The sequence below is a fragment of the Salvia miltiorrhiza genome, chromosome 1 (assembly GCF_028751815.1).
Source record: "Salvia miltiorrhiza cultivar Shanhuang (shh) chromosome 1, IMPLAD_Smil_shh, whole genome shotgun sequence".
Taxonomy (NCBI): domain Eukaryota; kingdom Viridiplantae; phylum Streptophyta; class Magnoliopsida; order Lamiales; family Lamiaceae; genus Salvia; species Salvia miltiorrhiza.
Window position 1 is genome coordinate 22,655,882 of NC_080387.1, and position 18,845 is coordinate 22,674,726.

At 38.0% G+C, this 18,845-nt stretch overlaps 1 pseudogene; it reads left to right on the forward strand.

Moving 5' to 3' along the window:
* Window positions 1–1,209: 1,209 nt before the first annotated feature.
* Window positions 1,210–18,827, forward strand: LOC131007039 ((-)-5-epieremophilene synthase STPS2-like; annotated as a pseudogene).
* The last annotated feature ends 18 nt before the right edge of the window (window positions 18,828–18,845 follow it).

Genomic DNA, 18,845 nt, shown 5'->3' on the forward strand with positions numbered 1-18,845 from the left:
AAAAGAACAAAAGTACCTTGTGTTGGCTGAAAAAACACGATGAAGCGTAAATCATTATTAACTAAGGAATTTATAGCTAAAAATCTAGGTATGCAATTATAGAATTTAACTAAGGAATTATCGACTTTAGAGAGAGAAAATGATTGAGAGAAGAGAGAGACAGTGAAGGGGGAGACGACGCCGACCGGATTCAGGGACGATGGCGATGGGGTGAGGAAGAGGTAGGCGTGAGGAAGAGGGAGGCGTGACTTTTGTTTTAAAAGTGAGAATGAGAATATATAGATTGGATTCTCAAATGCCACGTTGGAGATTGAGATTGAAAAGAAAGAATTTGAGGCCTGCCACGTAGGCTAAGGTCTAATCGTATTATAGAATTTATTATTATTATTATTATTATTATTATTATTATTATTATTATTATGGACGAACAGAAATAAATAAAGTTTGCAGAAACGAAAAATATATTTTTCTTCCCTATATAAATAAAATGTATGGATTTATTTTATAAAAAATAAAAATAAAATTTTAATTATTTTGATAGACATAAAATAAGATTTTGTTTTAAATTAATCAGTTTATAGAATTTGTGCCTTATTATGCAAACATGTAAATCAATGACCGGACCCGTTTATAATTTACATATATGTGCATGTCTCAATTCAAACTTAATTTAAAATTAATTTTATTGAAAATTATTAAGAATATAAATATTATATATATATATACACACACACACACACACACAATATAATATATTGCAACATATACATATAATATGTACGCTATTGAGAAATATAAAATTAATAACAAATATACATCTAATCACTAACATTCAATTAAAATAATTTATCGTATATAGATTATAATTTTTTTCTTATCAGACATATAACTCTAATTTTTATCTAGAAAAAATAAATAATAAAATTTATTAATTTAGATTATATGTAATGTTAATATTATTATATATATACATTTATTATTAGTTATATTTATTATGATTAATGAATCTTTATATAGAATGTAATAATTAATTAATTAATAAATGATGAAGATTATATATGGAAAATTTTGAAATGGTGAGATTTTAGATATACCAGATAGGCTAAGGCTTAATCCTATTATATAATAGATAGAATACTGAAACCCTTCATTTTTCACAGCACCAATATACACTTAGCAGCATACAAAATCTAAATTCTCATTCAAAAAATGGCTCCACCCCAAGCAGAAATTCAGCGCCCCATCGCCAATTTCTCCCCAAGTTTGTGGGGCTATCAATTCATCAAAAATGATTCTACTTCCACATCAATGAATCATTCTCATTCTGCCTCCATATTTTTCACTAATTTTATTTATATTTTGTATAGTCCGTTTATATAAACTATAATAAGTATTAAAAAACGCGTTCGTTGTTTACTGTATATAGGCTGCAGAAAAACATTCCAAAACAGTTGAAGTGTTGAAGAATGAAGTTAGGGATATGATAACTGCTGCGGGAAGCAATCTTGTTGAAGCGATGAACCTTATCGACACACTCGAACGTCTTGGCATTTCGTATCACTTTGACAGTGAGATTGAGCAGAAATTGCAGCATTTTTTCAATCTAAATACAGATTATAGCGATGATGTTGAAAATAACTACAAAGTCAAGAATAGCAGCATCCAAAAGTCAGAAATTGCAGTAGCCAAATCTCCATGTATCAGTCAAATATTAACCAAGGATCCCTTAATCATAGGGATCCTGGTATGACTTTAGAGGAATGTAATACATTATAAAGGGTGATTGTATTCTTCAGAAAACATAAGCAATACAACAACAATCATCTTGCTTCTCTTTATTCTCTTCATTATGATAATAACATGTTTTAACATGGTATCAGAGCAGGTTTAATCCTTGGAACTCAAAAAAAAAAAAAAAAAAGGGGCAGCAATACCAAATTCAATTTCCGCAAGCTTCCTCTTCAGATTTCTTTTCAAATTCCACCCAAAATCAAAAACCTAAAAAAACCTCACCAAAATATGGAGAGTGGCAGCGGCGCCGCCGTTGTGGGTGAAAGCCGCAGAGAGCTGTTGGGCGACGATACCATAACATGGTATCAGTGTCGTCGGTGTCAGACGACTCCGGACTGGGCACTGGCTGCCGAAGCTGCTACTGTCCATGGTCGACGGCAGTGTTCCTTCAGTAAGGCTCCTTCTGTCGACGGCTGCAGCGGCTCTGAGCGAGGCGGCGCTGGCGAGATACTGCTGTCGGCGAGCCAGCGGTCGACAACGCTCCTCCAGCGAGCGGCTGAATCACCGATCTCAAGCAGTAGCAGCAGTAGGCTGCGGCGGCCCTTCAGCCAGACGGCTGACCGTCGGCTCCGGGCGAAGCAGCAGCGGCTCCAGCCGGCGACTTCAATCGGAACGCGGCGGCGGAGTTGGACCTTCGCCGGAGGCAGAGGCGAAGCCGTGTGTGGGTGTGCTGTGTCGGTGGCCGGGAGAACAACGACGGTGGCCGTGAAAGCAGCGGCTGTGGCCGCGTATCTCCATCTCGCAGCTGGGCAGAATGGAAGGAGTAAATGTGAGAGGGAGGCGCCTGGAGAAGCAAATAAGTGTTTAAAATTAGGTATAGGGTTTAGTGCTTTCACACTAAACCCTCCTTCTTTCCTTTATTTGCAAAAATTACCCCATCTCTTAAAATCTGCCCCCCTAAAATTCAATAAAACACAAAGGCTACCCCGAGGTTTTGTTAAATTGCAGAACTTACCCCATCTAATGCAAAAAGACCCACCTACTCTTATTAAATATCAGAATAGCCCCCATTTGCAGCCTAGTCCCTCGAAATTTAGGGATTTATATAGTATACCCCATTTTATGCAAAACCACCAAAAAAAATGCATAATCATGATATTGACCCTAAAAGGCCTTCAAACTTTTCAGCTGCGTACCAGATGTCAGGTAATAATAGGGATAGAGATAAAGGGTGGATTTTTGATTGTGGAGCCACTGATACAATGACTTTTGATAAAACTGATATTATTAAGTCATCAACATCACATCGTACGCATGTTCAGACTGCAAATGGTGATTTGACTCGTGTTAAAGGAGCCGGAACTATAGAAATTTCCCCTACTTTACGTCTCTCAAATTGTCTTTATGTCCCGTCTCTTTCACACAAACTCTTATCTATTAGTCATGTTACAAAAGAGCTCAATTGTACCATGATAATGCATCCCCACTTCTGTTTGCTTCAGGATATCAGGACGGGGGAGATTATTGGGCGTGGCACTGAGCGGGATGGATTGTACTATGTGGATGAGATAGCTCAACAAGGCAAGGTGATGCTGGCTCACGGAACTGCTGACCGGGAAGCCTGGCTTTGGCACCGTCGGTTAGGGCATCCATCCACGGGTTACCTTAAACTTTTATTCCCTAACATTATGCAAAATAATACTTTGTCTTGTAAAACTTGTGTTTTGGCTAAAAGTCATCGACAACCTTTTAAACCCAGTGATACTCAAGTCGATTCTATTTTTTCTTTAGTTCACTCTGATGTTTGGGGTCCTTCACCTGTTGCCGGGGGTCAAGGGTTTAAATATTTTCTGCTTTTTGTTGATGATTGCACTAGAATGACATGGACATATTTTCTCAAAAATAAATCTCAAGTTTTTGATAAATTTACTCATTTTTTCGCCATGGTGCAAAATCAATTCCAGAAAAATATCCAAGTCCTTAGAACTGATAACGGGGGTGAATTTGTCAATCATAACATGCAGAACTTTTGTCAACAAAAAGGGATAATTCATCAAACCACTTGTCCCCATACCCCTGAACAAAACGGTGTTGCCGAACGAAAGAATAGAATCTTGCTTGAAATGACCCGAGCTATGATGATTGAGTCTAAGGTACCCAGCCATTTTTGGCCCGAAGCTGTCGCAACCTCAGTTTACCTTATAAACCGCCTTCCCACTAGAACCCTCAAACTTCAAACCCCATTACAAAAATTATCCACTTTGGCTAATATACCCACTGCCCTTACGCTGCAACCACGAATCTTTGGTTGTTCCGTATTCGTTCATGTTCCCAAACATGAGCGGACAAAACTCTCTCCGTGCGCTATCAAGTGTGTGTTTGTGGGCTATGGGGTCAATCAAAAAGGGTATAGATGTTACAACCCTCAAAACCGTCAAATTGTGACCACTATGAACTGTGACTTTCTCGAAACTGAGTATTTTTACAGTAACCACCCTAACAGTCAGGGGGAGAGTGAAAGTGAGAATAAGAGTGAGATCGACTTGTTAAGTTGGTTACCAATGCCAGTCCCGAAAGCAGATCCAACAGAAAAAGTTAACCTAACCACCGAGCATGTTTCATCCACTCCAGAACAATCTAGTCCGCTGCATGAGCCTATATCTTCTCCGCCACTGATATCTGAGGTACGATCTTGTGAACCTACTATTGTGGCTTCTGATTCTGCTGATAATATTTCTCAAGTCATTGAAGAAGAACAGGAGGATAATACAGTAGATGGAGATACTGGGAGATATGTGCTACCACCCAGGAGTAATCGGGGTGTACCTCCTAAACGGTATACCCCAGAGAAAATTGTGAGGAATTCGCGATACTCAATTGGGAATATCGCCAAGGGAAACTTGTCCAAAAATGCCACAGCCTATGAAGCGGCCTTATATGATGAGGAGATTCCACAAACAGCAGAGCAAGCCCTGAAGATCGAGCATTGGAGAAATGCTATGAAGAAAGAGATAGGAGCCCTAAACCGGAATCACACATGGGAGAAGTGTCGGTTGCCAAAAGGGAAGAAAACTGTGGGATGCAGATGGGTTTTCACAATCAAACGAAAACCCGATGGATCTATTGAGCGATACAAAGCTCGGCTGGTTGCAAAAGGCTACACACAAACATATGGGATCGACTATGCAGAAACTTTCTTGCCTGTGGCAAAGATGAACACGGTCAGGGTGCTCCTCTCCATTGCTGCAAACAAGGATTGGGATCTTCATCAGTTTGATGTTACAAATGCCTTTCTTCATGGTGAGCTTGAAGAAGAACGGGAGGTATACATGGATGCACCCCAAGGTTTTTCAGATGAGTTCGAGGAAGGGAAGGTATGCAGATTGAAAAAAACTTTATATGGACTCAAACAGTCTCCCAGAGCTTGGTTTGGAAGATTCACCACAGCTATGAAGAAGTTCGGGTACCAGCAAAGCAATTCAGACCACACCTTATTCTTGAAGAAACGAGGTGATCTTATTTCTTGCTTAGTCATTTACGTTGATGACATGATCATAACAGGGGATGACTTAGAAGAAATCCAGAAGTTGAAAGCAAATCTTTTCAAGGAGTTCGAAATGAAGGACCTTGGGAGACTAAAGTACTTCCTCGGGATCGAAGTACTCAGATCGAGGAACGGGATTTTTATCAATCAGAAGAAGTATACTCTTGACCTTCTTGCAGAAACTGGGATGCTAGATTGCAAGCCAGCTGAGGCGCCTATGGCTGTCAATCATGGGCTACAGATTGTGAAGGGAGCTGAATTGGCGGATCGAGGAAAATATCAACGTTTGGTAGGGAAACTTATATATCTTTCCCATACTCGGCCTGATATTGCATATGCTGTTGGAGTTGTGAGTCAGTTTATGCACCAACCACAAGCTGACCATATGGAAGCAGCACTCAGAATTGTGAGATACTTGAAAGGAACCTTTGATTATGGAGTACTGTTCAGGAAGACTGGACATCTCGAGATACAAGCCTACACTGATGCTGACTGGGCTGGAAACCCAGTTGACAGGAAATCAATAGCAGGATACTTTGCCTTCATTGGAGGGAATCTTGTATCATGGAGAAGCAAGAAACAAAAGGTAGTGGCACTCTCAAGTGCAGAAGCAGAATTCAGGGGAATCAAGAGTGGGCTGACTGAAGTTCTTTGGTTGAGAAGGCTACTAATGGAGTTAAGTCTTCATCCAACAAAAACATGCCAAATGTTCTGTGACAACAAAGCCGCCATCAGCATATCTGAAAATCCGGTGCAACATGATAGAACCAAACATGTTGAAGTTGATAGGCACTTCATCAAAGAGAAGATCGAAGGAGGGATCGTGACCCTACCCTTTGTCAGATCCGAAGATCAACTCGCTGACATCTTAACCAAAGCTGTGAACTCCAAGAGTTTTTCAGAAGTTCTTGGCAAGTTGAATATCGGGAATCCCGTTACTCAACTTGAGGGGGAGTGTTGAAAATAACTACAAAGTCAAGAATAGCAGCATCCAAAAGTCAGAAATTGCAGTAGCCAAATCTCCATGTATCAGTCAAATATTAACCAAGGATCCCTTAATCATAGGGATCCTGGTATGACTTTAGAGGAATGTAATACATTATAAAGGGTGATTGTATTCTTCAGAAAACATAAGCAATACAACAACAATCATCTTGCTTCTCTTTATTCTCTTCATTATGATAATAACATGTTTTAACAGATGAGGCTTATGATTTATACACTGTTGCACTTCATTTCCGATTATTCAGGCAACATGGCCACCGTATATCTTCTGGTATGTACATGCATCTTCTTTTTTTTTTTTAATGATAACTAGTATATGCCCATTCGTGCGATGCACGACAGACATTGCAATTAAACGATAAATTTAAATAAATTAATTAATAATTCACATCAATTACTCAATAAAATCCTGAATTTAAAAATGTAAATTTTCAATTTATACAAAGTGTAATGATATTATAGTTATTAAATAAATTTAAAAATTATTCGATAATGAAAATTTGCATTATGCATATTATATTATATACTTATTATTAATCATAACAAATATTTTCATACATAAACATAAATAAAAAGTTGTAAATCTATAATGAGGAGATAGAAAATAAAATATTTAAAAATTTTCATAACTATTCATTTTAAATTAATTTTTGATGATTTTTACACTATATTAAATTTAAGATGCATACTATTGATTTTTTTTTTTCATGAATCAAATTTGATGATGATTAGAAAATAATTAAATTATAAAAAAATAAAAAGAAAAAATAGTGAAAATTTTGGTGGAAGAAGAGAGAAAAAAAGAGAGGGAAAACATGGAGGGAAAAAACTCCTCTTTTATATATTATATAGATTCTTTAATATTGAATTTAATCAAAATACTAATTAATATAGTTTTGTTGATGCAGATATTTTTGGTAGATGGATCGATGAGAATGGCAAATTCCAGGAAGACCTTAAGAATGATGGCAAGGGTTTGCTAAGTCTTTACGAAGCGTCGTATCTGAGAACACGTGGAGAAACCATACTGGACGAGGCGCTTGAATTTGCTACTGCCACTCTCAACTCCATAGCGCCACACCTTGAGTCTCCTCTTAGCAAACAAGTTTCGCATGCCCTAATTCAACCCTTGCACTACGGAAATCCAAGAATCGAAGCTCGTAACTTCATCTCCATCTATGAAGAGTATCAAGACAAGAATGAATTTCTCTTGAGGTTTCCCAAATTGGATTATAATCTCTTGCAAATGCTTCACAAGGAGGAGCTCAATGAAGTTTCAAGGTAACATATTAAATACATGAGTTCTTTGTATACATTTGCTTCCTTAATTACATTTAAAAAGATGAATATTTAATTAATTAATTTGATGTTATATATGTAGGTGGTGGACCTGGTCTCGAAACTTCCTTATGCAAGAGATAGAGTGGTAGAGTGTTTCTTTTGGGCAATGGGTAGGGATGGCAATCTACCCGCGGGTAGCGGATATCCGCGAAAATCCGAACCCATTAGGGTGGGTTTGGATACCATTTGATATCCACGGATAGTTTCGTGGGTACAATTCACTATCCATTTAGTTTGTGGGTATGGGTTTGGATACTTACTATCCATACCCGCGAAACCCGTTTACCCGCGAAAAATACCCGTCAATTACCCGTCAATTATCCGTCAATTACCCGTCAAATATCCACAAAAAATTCTATAAAATATGGGCTTTAAATACATATTTTGAGATTATGGGCTAGTATTTTATATTTTAAAATAGGCCCAAACAATAAGGCCCAAAGTCTAATATTGAGCTAAACCTAAACCCTAGTAATTCCCCTACGCCCCTTCCTTCAGTCGTTTCTTCCCTTCAGCCGTTTCTTCCCCAGCCCTCCTCGCGAAGTCGCAATTTCAGCCACCAGTCGGCAGCCACTCGACGGCCGCCGCTCGTCGTCCGTCCAGCAATTATAGACATTGTTCTTGGAGATGAAGAAGAAGAGTTCAATGAAGAGGGTTCTATTTCTACTGTCGAGCAATTATAGACATTGTTCTTTGTTGGATTTTATATTTTAGTTGATGAATTTGAACATTGTTCTTTGTGAATTTGAATTTAAACATTGTTCTTTGTGGATTTGAACTATGCTATTTGTGTTGATTTTTTTTTTCTATTAAATCTGTTGTAAATTTATATTTAAATTCTATTTCGTGGGTATCCAGCGGATAGTTGGTATCCGGCGGATAGCGGGTATCCGTCGGATAGTGGGTGACGGATACCCGTCGGATAGCGGGTTTCGCGGATACCCGACGGGTAGCGGGTATCCGCGGGTAGCGTGTTTGGATACCATTTGATATCCATGGATAGTTTCGTGGGTAGCAACCACTATCCATTTAGTTCGTGGGTATGGGTATGGATAGTCACTATCCGTACCCGTCGTACCCGATTGCCATCCCTAGCAATGGGAGTGTATCACGAGCCACAATATTCACGTGCTCGTATAATGCTCACCAAAACCATCACTATGACCTCAATCATAGATGACACTTACGATGCTTATGGTGTAATTGAAGAGCTCGACATTTTTACTGAGGCAATTGAGAGGTAAACATAAGATTAGAAATACTAATTTATTTTCTTGTATATAGCCTATCGGTTTTCTTAAGAAAATGTATTTTCTTTTCTATATTAGGTGGAATATTGGGGAGATTCATAAACTACCTGAATATGTGAAGCCATTCTACAAAGCTCTTTTGGAACTGTACGAGCAATTTGAAGAAGAATTGGCTAAGGAAGGAAGATCATACGCAGCGCACTATGCCATAGAATCTGTACGACTTGAAGAATTAATTTCTTATTTATATTTCTTGTTCACATCACATGTGAAATTTATTAATTACTTAATATGTTTGATTTTGCATGTATAGCTTAAAGAATTGGTGAGGAGCTACCACGTTGAGGCAAAGTGGTTTATACAAGGATATTTACCACCATTTGAGGAGTACCTAAAGAATGCACTCATCACCTGCACTTACTGTTACCACACAACGACGTCGTCGAATCCGCCGTCGACGAAGACTTTGAATGGCTAGCCAAGAAACCCAAAATGCTTGTAGCAGGGCTCCTCATTTGCCGAGTCATTGACGACATAGCTACTTATGAGGTATGGTTAATAATATTGAGCAAATATTAGATCATATTTTTCTCAATTCTTGAAATAATTTTTACCAACAATTTTCAGGTGGAAAAAGAAAGAGGTCAGAGTGCTACTGGCATTGAATCCTACATGAGGGATAATAATGCAACAATAGAAGAAGCGGTGGCTAAATTCTTCGAAATAGCAACAGATGCGTGGAAGGATATAAATGAGGAGTGTCTGATGCCGTCTCCTTATTCGAGAGATGTTTTGATGAGAATCTTGAATCTTAAACGCATCATAGATGTTACTTACTGTAGGAACCATATTTTGATATACGGTTCGTGTGCCCACGATCCATTTCGGATATCTAACAAGTACATACAAAAACCATAATCCTACAAGGTAGTAAAAGAAGTATACATGCGAAACGAGAAGTGATCGACTCCAGAGTTGATCTTCCGAATTGTTCCCACGGCAAGATTCGACGTTGGATGGCAACGATCTTCGAATCCTATCTCAACTCCAATGAACAAACACTCTCAATCTCTTTCTTTCTCAATTTCTCTCTTTCTCAAAATTATGTCTAATTGCTACGTGATTGTTCATTCTTAAGAATGATATCACATATTATTCTTATCTTTTACTTTTGATTAAAAATAGCAAAAGATAAGAATAATAGCAATTATTATGTTTGCCATTTTACTTTTGATTAAAATAGCAAAAGATAAGAATAATAGCAATTATTATGTTTGCCATTTTACTTTTGATTAAAATAGCAAAAGATAATAATAATAGCAATTATTATGTTTGCCATTTTACTTTTAATTAAAATAGCAAAAGATAATAATAATAGCAATTATTAATGAGAAAGAATCTAGAGATAATGAATTGTTTGTCCACTTGAGATTTAAGCCTTAATTTGGGCCAATCGGGGATCTACTAGCTCGAATAAAGTTTGGCCTCCCAGTGCTCGATTTTTCTTATTCAGCCCAGAATATAAATCGAGACACTAGTATTAATTTATTCCACTAGAAAATTAATACTGAATTACCTCTTTATTCTTTAGGTGAGTCGGGGCTAGTATTAGACTTAATTAATCTCCGTGTTTAAGATATCGAATATCCATTAATTAATTAATTCCTCTGACGATCAATTAATTAATTAATTAGTCGTTTAATTATAAACGACATCTCGAGTGCTACCACTTAAACTTATTATCGTATCGGAACTAATTCCACCTGCAGGGTTTAATACGATAAACTTATTAAGTTCCTCAAGAGGATATTATCATCCTGTTATCAGCAGGACACGGATCCTTATTGCAATATAATCGCATATCAAATAATAATTGTTATCACCCAAAGTATCGAGTATCTTGAACTTCAACAGAGTTCTCACCCATGATAAATCAAAGTAATAATCAATTAATTATTTACACCGATTAATTCAATTAAGGTTAAATTATTTAAGTCACCGAGATCTTGATTCTTAATTAGTCAGAATATAAGAATTCATCTCACTGTGATCCTGTTCAATACACGAAGGTACTAGCATAAATAAATAGCCAAGACAAACTATTTATCCATTTATGCTACAATCTAAACCAGCAACTCGTCCATAGTTGCCTCGATTGTGAACTCAATTTATATCTCAACTTTTTCCAATTATATGATCTTCTGTGATCTACAACACACCATATAATCTATAGTATGAGATAAATTGGACTATAATAGGATTATGCAATAACAATAATTCAGATAGGAAAATAGTAGTGAATAAGGTATCAATATATACAAGCATAAAAGCGTTGCTTTAAGTATATAACCCTTCAATTCTCCCACTTATACTAAAGCAAACTTTTAGTATACAACATGACTAATAAACTGATAATATCCTCTAGCTATCCACTCGCTTGTAAATCTCTATTACAAATTCTCCCACTTATACTAAAGTTTAGTTTAGTATCGGGAGGTCACGAACTCCAAGGTCTTCAACATGCTTGTTGAACACCGCACCAGGAAGACTCTTCGTGAAGGGATCAGCAAGATTATCAACTCCCGCAATATGTAGTAATGCAACATCACCATGCTTGACCACTGACCGAATGTAATGATACTTGCCATCAATGTGTTTCATGGATTGATGATATCTTGAATCCTTGCTATTCGCAATAGCAGCCTCGTTATCACAATAAATTGTGATGCACTTCGGCAAACTAGGAATCACATCAATCTCAGTTAGGAAGTTCCTGAGCCATACAGCCTCTTTAGCAGCTTCACAAGCAGCTACATACTCAGCTTCCATGGTGGATAGTGAATTGCATTTCTGCTTTACACTTCTCCACACAATGGCTCCACCCCCAAACTTAAACACATAGCCAGTAGTAGACCGCCTCTTGTCCTTATCACCTTGATAATCGGCGTCTACATACCCTACTGGTGTCAGATCATGAGACTGGTAAACTAGCGCATACTCCTTAGTCCGTTTAAGATACTTGAGTATGTGCTTTACAGCAGTCCAATGAGCTTGACCTGGATTCGCTTGATATCTAGCCACAATGCCAACGGCAAAACAGATATCAGGCCTGGTACACTGCATCGCATACATGAGACTTCCTACAGCCGAAGCATAAGGAACTGTCTTCATGCTCGCTATTTGCTCAGGTGTTGTGGGACACAAAGCTTTAGATAGCGGAACACCATGTCTGAAAGGTAGAAAACCTTTCTTAGCATTCTGCATGCTGAACCGTGCCAAAACAGTGTCAATGTAGGATGCTTGAGACAAACTCAACATTCTCTTAGATCGGTCACGACCAATCTTTATTCCGAGAATATATGCTGCCGCTCCCAGATCCTTCATTTCAAACTGTTGGGATAACCAATCCTTAATGCCAGACAATACATTCACATTATCACTAATGAGAAGTATGTCATCCACATAGAGTATAAGGAAAACCAAACTCCCATCGATACAGACCCTATAAACGCAGCTATCGTTGACACACTGCTCAAAACCATAAGTTTTGACCACGTCATCAAAACGTTTATTCCAAGATCGTGAAGCTTGCTTAAGTCCATAAATAGACTTCTTAAGCTTCCAAACTAGATGCTCTTCACCTTTCTTGATGAACCCTTCTGGTTGTAGCATATAGATATCTCTATCTTCTTCAAGATACCCATTCAAGAATGCGGTCTTGACATCCATTTGCCATACCTCAAGGTTCATATGGGCTGCCATGGACAAGAGAAATCGGATAGACTTAAGCATGGCTACTGGCGAAAAAGTTTCCTCAAAATCGATACCAGGTCGTTGAGTATAACCTTTCGCCACCAGTCTCGCTTTGAAGGCCGTAACCTTCCCATCCGGTCCTCTCTTGCGTTTGTATACCCATTTGCTACCAATGGCCTTTCGACCCTCAGGTAGCAAACATTTCTCGTATACATCCATGGCAGTTATGGATTCAAATTCTGAAACCATACATGCCTCCCACTCAAGAGCATCCGGATCTGCTAGTGCTTCGGAGTAAGTCCAGGGATCTTCTTCGATAAGCCCATCGTCAATTGAATCTTTAGATTTATTGACAAATGCATATCGACTGGGCAGTTTGCCCTTTGATTCCCTCTCACTTCGACGTGGCACTATTTCAGATTCGGTATCGACATTCTGTGCTTTTTCTGATGAGACCTGCGGTACTACATCTTGCACAATTGGCTGAATTGGCTGACTTGTCGTGCCAATTTCTTTGACCTCTCCGAATATAATTTTACTCTTACTTTTATGGTTATTTATGTAGTCCTCTTCCAAGAATCTTGCGTTAGTGCTAATAACGACTTTTTGATCTTTAGGACAATAAAAATAACCCCCTTTCGTTCCTCTAGGATATCCTATAAACAACTTTACTTCAGCTCTAGAGCTCAACTTATCGGCATCCTTGTTCAGCACGTGTGCTGGACTGCCCCAAACCCGGATGTGGTTAAGAGAAGGCTTGCGCCCTGACCACAGCTCGGACGGGGTCTTAGCAACCGACTTAGAAGGCACTAAGTTTAGAATGTAACCAGCTGTTTCTAAGGCATATCCCCAAAACGAAATGGGTAAAGTAGCAAAACTCATCATCGATCTAACCATCTCAAGAAGAGTTCTATTTCTTCTCTCTGCCACACCATTCTGTTGGGGTGTACCCGGTGTAGTCAACTGAGATGTAATCCCAGATTCTAACAAGTATGCTCTAAACTCGTTACTGAGGTATTCGCCACCGCGGTCAGATCGCAATGACTTGATACTTTTACCTTGTCGCTTTTCTACTTCCGCCTTGAATATTTGAAACTTGTCAAAGCATTCAGACTTGTAGCGCAACAAGTAAATGTACCCGTACCTTGAGTAATCGTCAATGAAAGTGACAAAATACTCGTACCCTCCACGAGCTTGAGTGGACATAGGTCCGCACAAGTCAGAATGAACCAGTTCCAACACTTCTTTGGCCCTATACCCCTTGGCCTTGAAAGGCCGAGTCGTCATCTTTCCTTCTAGATAGGATTCGCAGACTGGGATTGGTTCTACTTGAAGAGACTCCAAGATACCATCGGAAACCAGTCTTTGGATCCTCCTTAGATTGATGTGACCCAATCGTAGGTGCCAAAGAAGAGTTTGGTTCTCTAGAGAAGAAGCTTTTCTCTTCTTTTGGTTTGTAGTCAAAGTAAAAGCAGATGAAGAATAATCAAATGGACATGTAAAAGTATAAAGAGAATCAGCCGCACTTCTAAATAAAACTTGACCATCTTTAATGAATACTGCACTGTCTTCTAAAAGAACAGAATATCCATACTTTCGTAATTGAATGGTAGAAATCAAGTTTTTCCGAAAACCCGGAACATAGAGTACATCTCTTAAAACCAAAACATGTTCATCAATTAATAAATTCACATCTCCAATTGAAACAACGGGTAAGCTTGCTTCATTTCCCATGGAGAGTGCTAGCTCGCCTTTACTAAGCTCCCTTGTCCGCAGGAACCCCTGCAAGGTGTAACAAACATGGTCAGTTGCACCCGAGTCAACAACCCATTGATGGGAAGATCTCGAAACTGAATATGTTTCCGTTACTAGAGCAATAGAAATACCTTGAGCTTTCTTCATCAAGGGACAGTCGGATTTCCAATGTCCAGTTTTCTGACACTTGAAGCACTTGCCTTTCCCTTTTGGCTTTTTAACGCCTCCGGTCGGGCCTAGCTTCTTCTTGCTCCCACCTTTTTCTTGGCCTTTCTTGCCATGGGGCCCTTTCTTCTTCCTACCTTTCGGTGGAAAACTGGGTCCTGTGGCAGTGGCCAAAGCCTGTGGACTCTTTCCCATGACCCCCTCGGCCGCTACCAACTCATTAAGCAGTTCATTTAGAGTGAACTTTTTCTTGCCCATTACGGCATTGAGTCGGAAGTTTTCGTAGGATTTGGACAGAGTGTGGAGAACCATGTCTACCTTAATGGCATCCTCGATTCCTCCACCGAGCACGTCCAGCTCATTGAAATGATTAATCATTCCAAGCACGTGCTCGCGCACAGACGAACCTTCCGTCATCTTTGAAGACATGAGTTTCCTCATGAGTTCAAAACGGACTGATCGGTCTGATTCCCCAAAGAGCTCCTCGAGGTTCCTTATAATTGCAGCTGCAGTCTCCAACGACTGATGTTGCAGCTGCAACGCAGAAGACATAGTGGTCATAATATAAGCTTTCGCCATATTATTCGCCCTATGCCACCGCTTATGGGCCTCCATTTGCTCTTCGGAAGACCGAGTAGTAAGGTTCGCGGGAGCAGGAGTAGTAAGCACAAACTTATACTCCTCCGCGTCTAGGACAAATCCCAGATTGCGCTTCCATTCCGAAAAATTCGGACCAGTAAGCGGCTTAGCAGATAAAACATTCAAAAGCGGGGTAATAGTCATATCTGAAATATTAAACAAACAAATGCAAATAAGAAAACACGTTATTGCATAAAGATTCGTAGCAATAATATTGTAACCTTTTGATAAAACAATATTATTGAAACCTCCGTTAGCCCAATCGAATTACACGCAAGCCACGTTCGTGTGGACGTTTACGCGCTCTTCGTTTGACCAGACACCCAGTCTTTGGTCTCATTCCATTTTCAACTTATCCTTATGAAAAAATGGGACCAATAAACGGACCTTGTCTAGACCACGCAATTTCAAGAAGGGACTCCGTTGGGGAGTTGTACTTGAAATAAACGCCTAAGCTATGACCACAGTTTAGTCAACTTTATGACTATCTTTTATTTTAACCCCTTCTAGAATAATCCATGAAAGACTAACCCGTGCAAGCCACGTTCGTGTGGACGTTTACACGAGAAGCTCCCACTATTCTCAAGGTTAAAATAATTAATTTTAATCATTTCTAGAATAATTCGCAGAAATTAATACATGCAAGTCACGATAGTGTGAACGTTTACATGCAAAAACTCCCACTTATTCACAAGATTAAAATGTTTTTTTTTTTAATTTAGAAGTTTAACCGACAAAAGCTGCAAATTAATAACGAGTGCAAGCCACGTTCGTGTGGACGTTTACACCAATTATCAATTTACTTTGTCTTAAACCAACTGTGGAGGTCTATATCAATTTTATAAAAAAAATTGAATTATTCGCTTAGTCTTTTACTTCAAAAGGTTTACAGGTTAAATCACGTTGACACGGAAAACCTAAGCATGCATTTCTATAACACATGTAATAAAACATGCTCGCTTGAAATTCTAAAACATGCTTAGAGAAAACGTGATAACACCTAGCATGATATACTATGCGCATTTAAAACCACATAAAAAATATCATGCTATTAAAACACCTTAACGGTGATTAAATTCCACGACATAAAAGAAACCCGACAAAAAAATTGTCGTCTTATCGTGGAAACCTGGAACCTGTTCTTCCCTGCCTATTTTATTACAAATGAATAAAATAAGGGAAATTAAATTCTAATCTATTACATAATAGATTTCTTCGTCTTTTGGCAAGTCTCGTCGTCCGCGAAACACTCCATCCATTAAGTAGCCCAAATTAAATAAAAGATCCCAAATTAATTAAATCAAAGAGGCTCAAATTAATTAAATAAAAGAGCCCAAATTAATAAGCTCAAATTAATTTAATTAAATAGGCCCAACTTAATTTAATTAAATAGGTCCAATATATTTAATTTAAGAGGCCCAAAAGAGAGCCCAATGGAATTAAATCATAGAAGTCCAAAAGATAGGCCCAATTCGTCAAACTGTCGCTGAACAGGTCAGCCAACTTCAACGCTCCGTTTGACCCCTCAAACGAACTCCAATCGTATTTTATGCAGAAATACGACTTCTTCGTATTTGAAAGAGCTTTCCGTGGCCACTTGTTTCACCTCAATCGGACTTCTGTAGAGGAAGTTATAGCTGTTCTTCGGAGACTGCCAGAACTTGATTTCCTGCGAGAGGCACGGCGGCACCGGCTGAATTCCGGCACCGGGCGACCAACGGGAGCCCGGAATTTCAGTGCTTCTCCATTTTGCATTCTATCACCCTCTGTTCTTGATTTCTATTGTTCTCCAATAGATAAACCAACAAAGAAAAAAAATACAAATGGAAATCCTAATCTAATCACGCATAGCTTGTCGTGATTTTAAGATTACAGGCCAAAATCGACAAATCAAATAAATGATCCACGATAAGACGACAAACAATATACAAAACCTGCATATTGATATAGCAAAGTTCTACCAAGATCTAATGGTTTTACTACTCATTAATCCGATAGAGCCGAAATGTCCGGACCTTGGCTCTGATACCAATTGTAGGAACCATATTTTGATATACGGTTCGTGTGCCCACGATCCATTTCGGATATCTAACAAGTACATACAAAAACCATAATCCTACAAGGTAGTAAAAGAAGTATACCTGCGAAACGAGAAGTGATCGACTCCAGAGTTGATCTTCCGAATTGTTCCCACGGCAAGATTCGACGTTGGATGGCAACGATCTTCGAATCCTATCTCAACTCCAATGAACAAACACTCTCAATCTCTTTCTTTCTCAATTTCTCTCTTTCTCAAAATTATGTCTAATTGCTACGTGATTGTTCATTCTTAAGAATGATATCACATATTATTCTTATCTTTTACTTTTGATTAAAAATAGCAAAAGATAAGAATAATAGCAATTATTATGTTTGCCATTTTACTTTTGATTAAAATAGCAAAAGATAAGAATAATAGCAATTATTATGTTTGCCATTTTACTTTTGATTAAAATAGCAAAAGATAATAATAATAGCAATTATTATGTTTGCCATTTTACTTTTAATTAAAATAGCAAAAGATAATAATAATAGCAATTATTAATGAGAAAGAATCTAGAGATAATGAATTGTTTGTCCACTTGAGATTTAAGCCTTAATTTGGGCCAATCGGGGATCTACTAGCTCGAATAAAGTTTGGCCTCCCAGTGCTCGATTTTTCTTATTCAGCCCAGAATATAAATCGAGACACTAGTATTAATTTATTCCACTAGAAAATTAATACTGAATTACCTCTTTATTCTTTAGGTGAGTCGGGGCTAGTATTAGACTTAATTAATCTCCGTGTTTAAGATATCGAATATCCATTAATTAATTAATTCCTCTGACGATCAATTAATTAATTAATTAGTCGTTTAATTATAAACGACATCTCGAGTGCTACCACTTAAACTTATTATCGTATCGGAACTAATTCCACCTGCAGGGTTTAATACGATAAACTTATTAAGTTCCTCAAGAGGATATTATCATCCTGTTATCAGCAGGACACGGATCCTTATTGCAATATAATCGCATATCAAATAATAATTGTTATCACCCAAAGTATCGAGTATCTTGAACTTCAACAGAGTTCTCACCCATGATAAATCAAAGTAATAATCAATTAATTATTTACACCGATTAATTCAATTAAGGTTAAATTATTTAAGTCACCGAGATCTTGATTCTTAATTAGTCAGAATATAAGAATTCATCTCACTGTGATCCTGTTCAATACACGAAGGTACTAGCATAAATAAATAGCCAAGACAAACTATTTATCCATTTATGCTACAATCTAAACCAGCAACTCGTCCATAGTTGCCTCGATTGTGAACTCAATTTATATCTCAACTTTTTCCAATTATATGATCTTCTGTGATCTACAACACACCATATAATCTATAGTATGAGATAAATTGGACTATAATAGGATTATGCAATAACAATAATTCAAATAGGAAAATAGTAGTGAATAAGGTATCAATATATACAAGCATAAAAGCGTTGCTTTAAGTATATAACCCTTCACTTACAAAGGCAACGAAGATGGATACACTCAACCGGAGAAGGTTTTGAAGCCCCACATCATTGCTTTGTACGTCGATCCTATCAACATCTAGTTTCATCATGCCTAAATA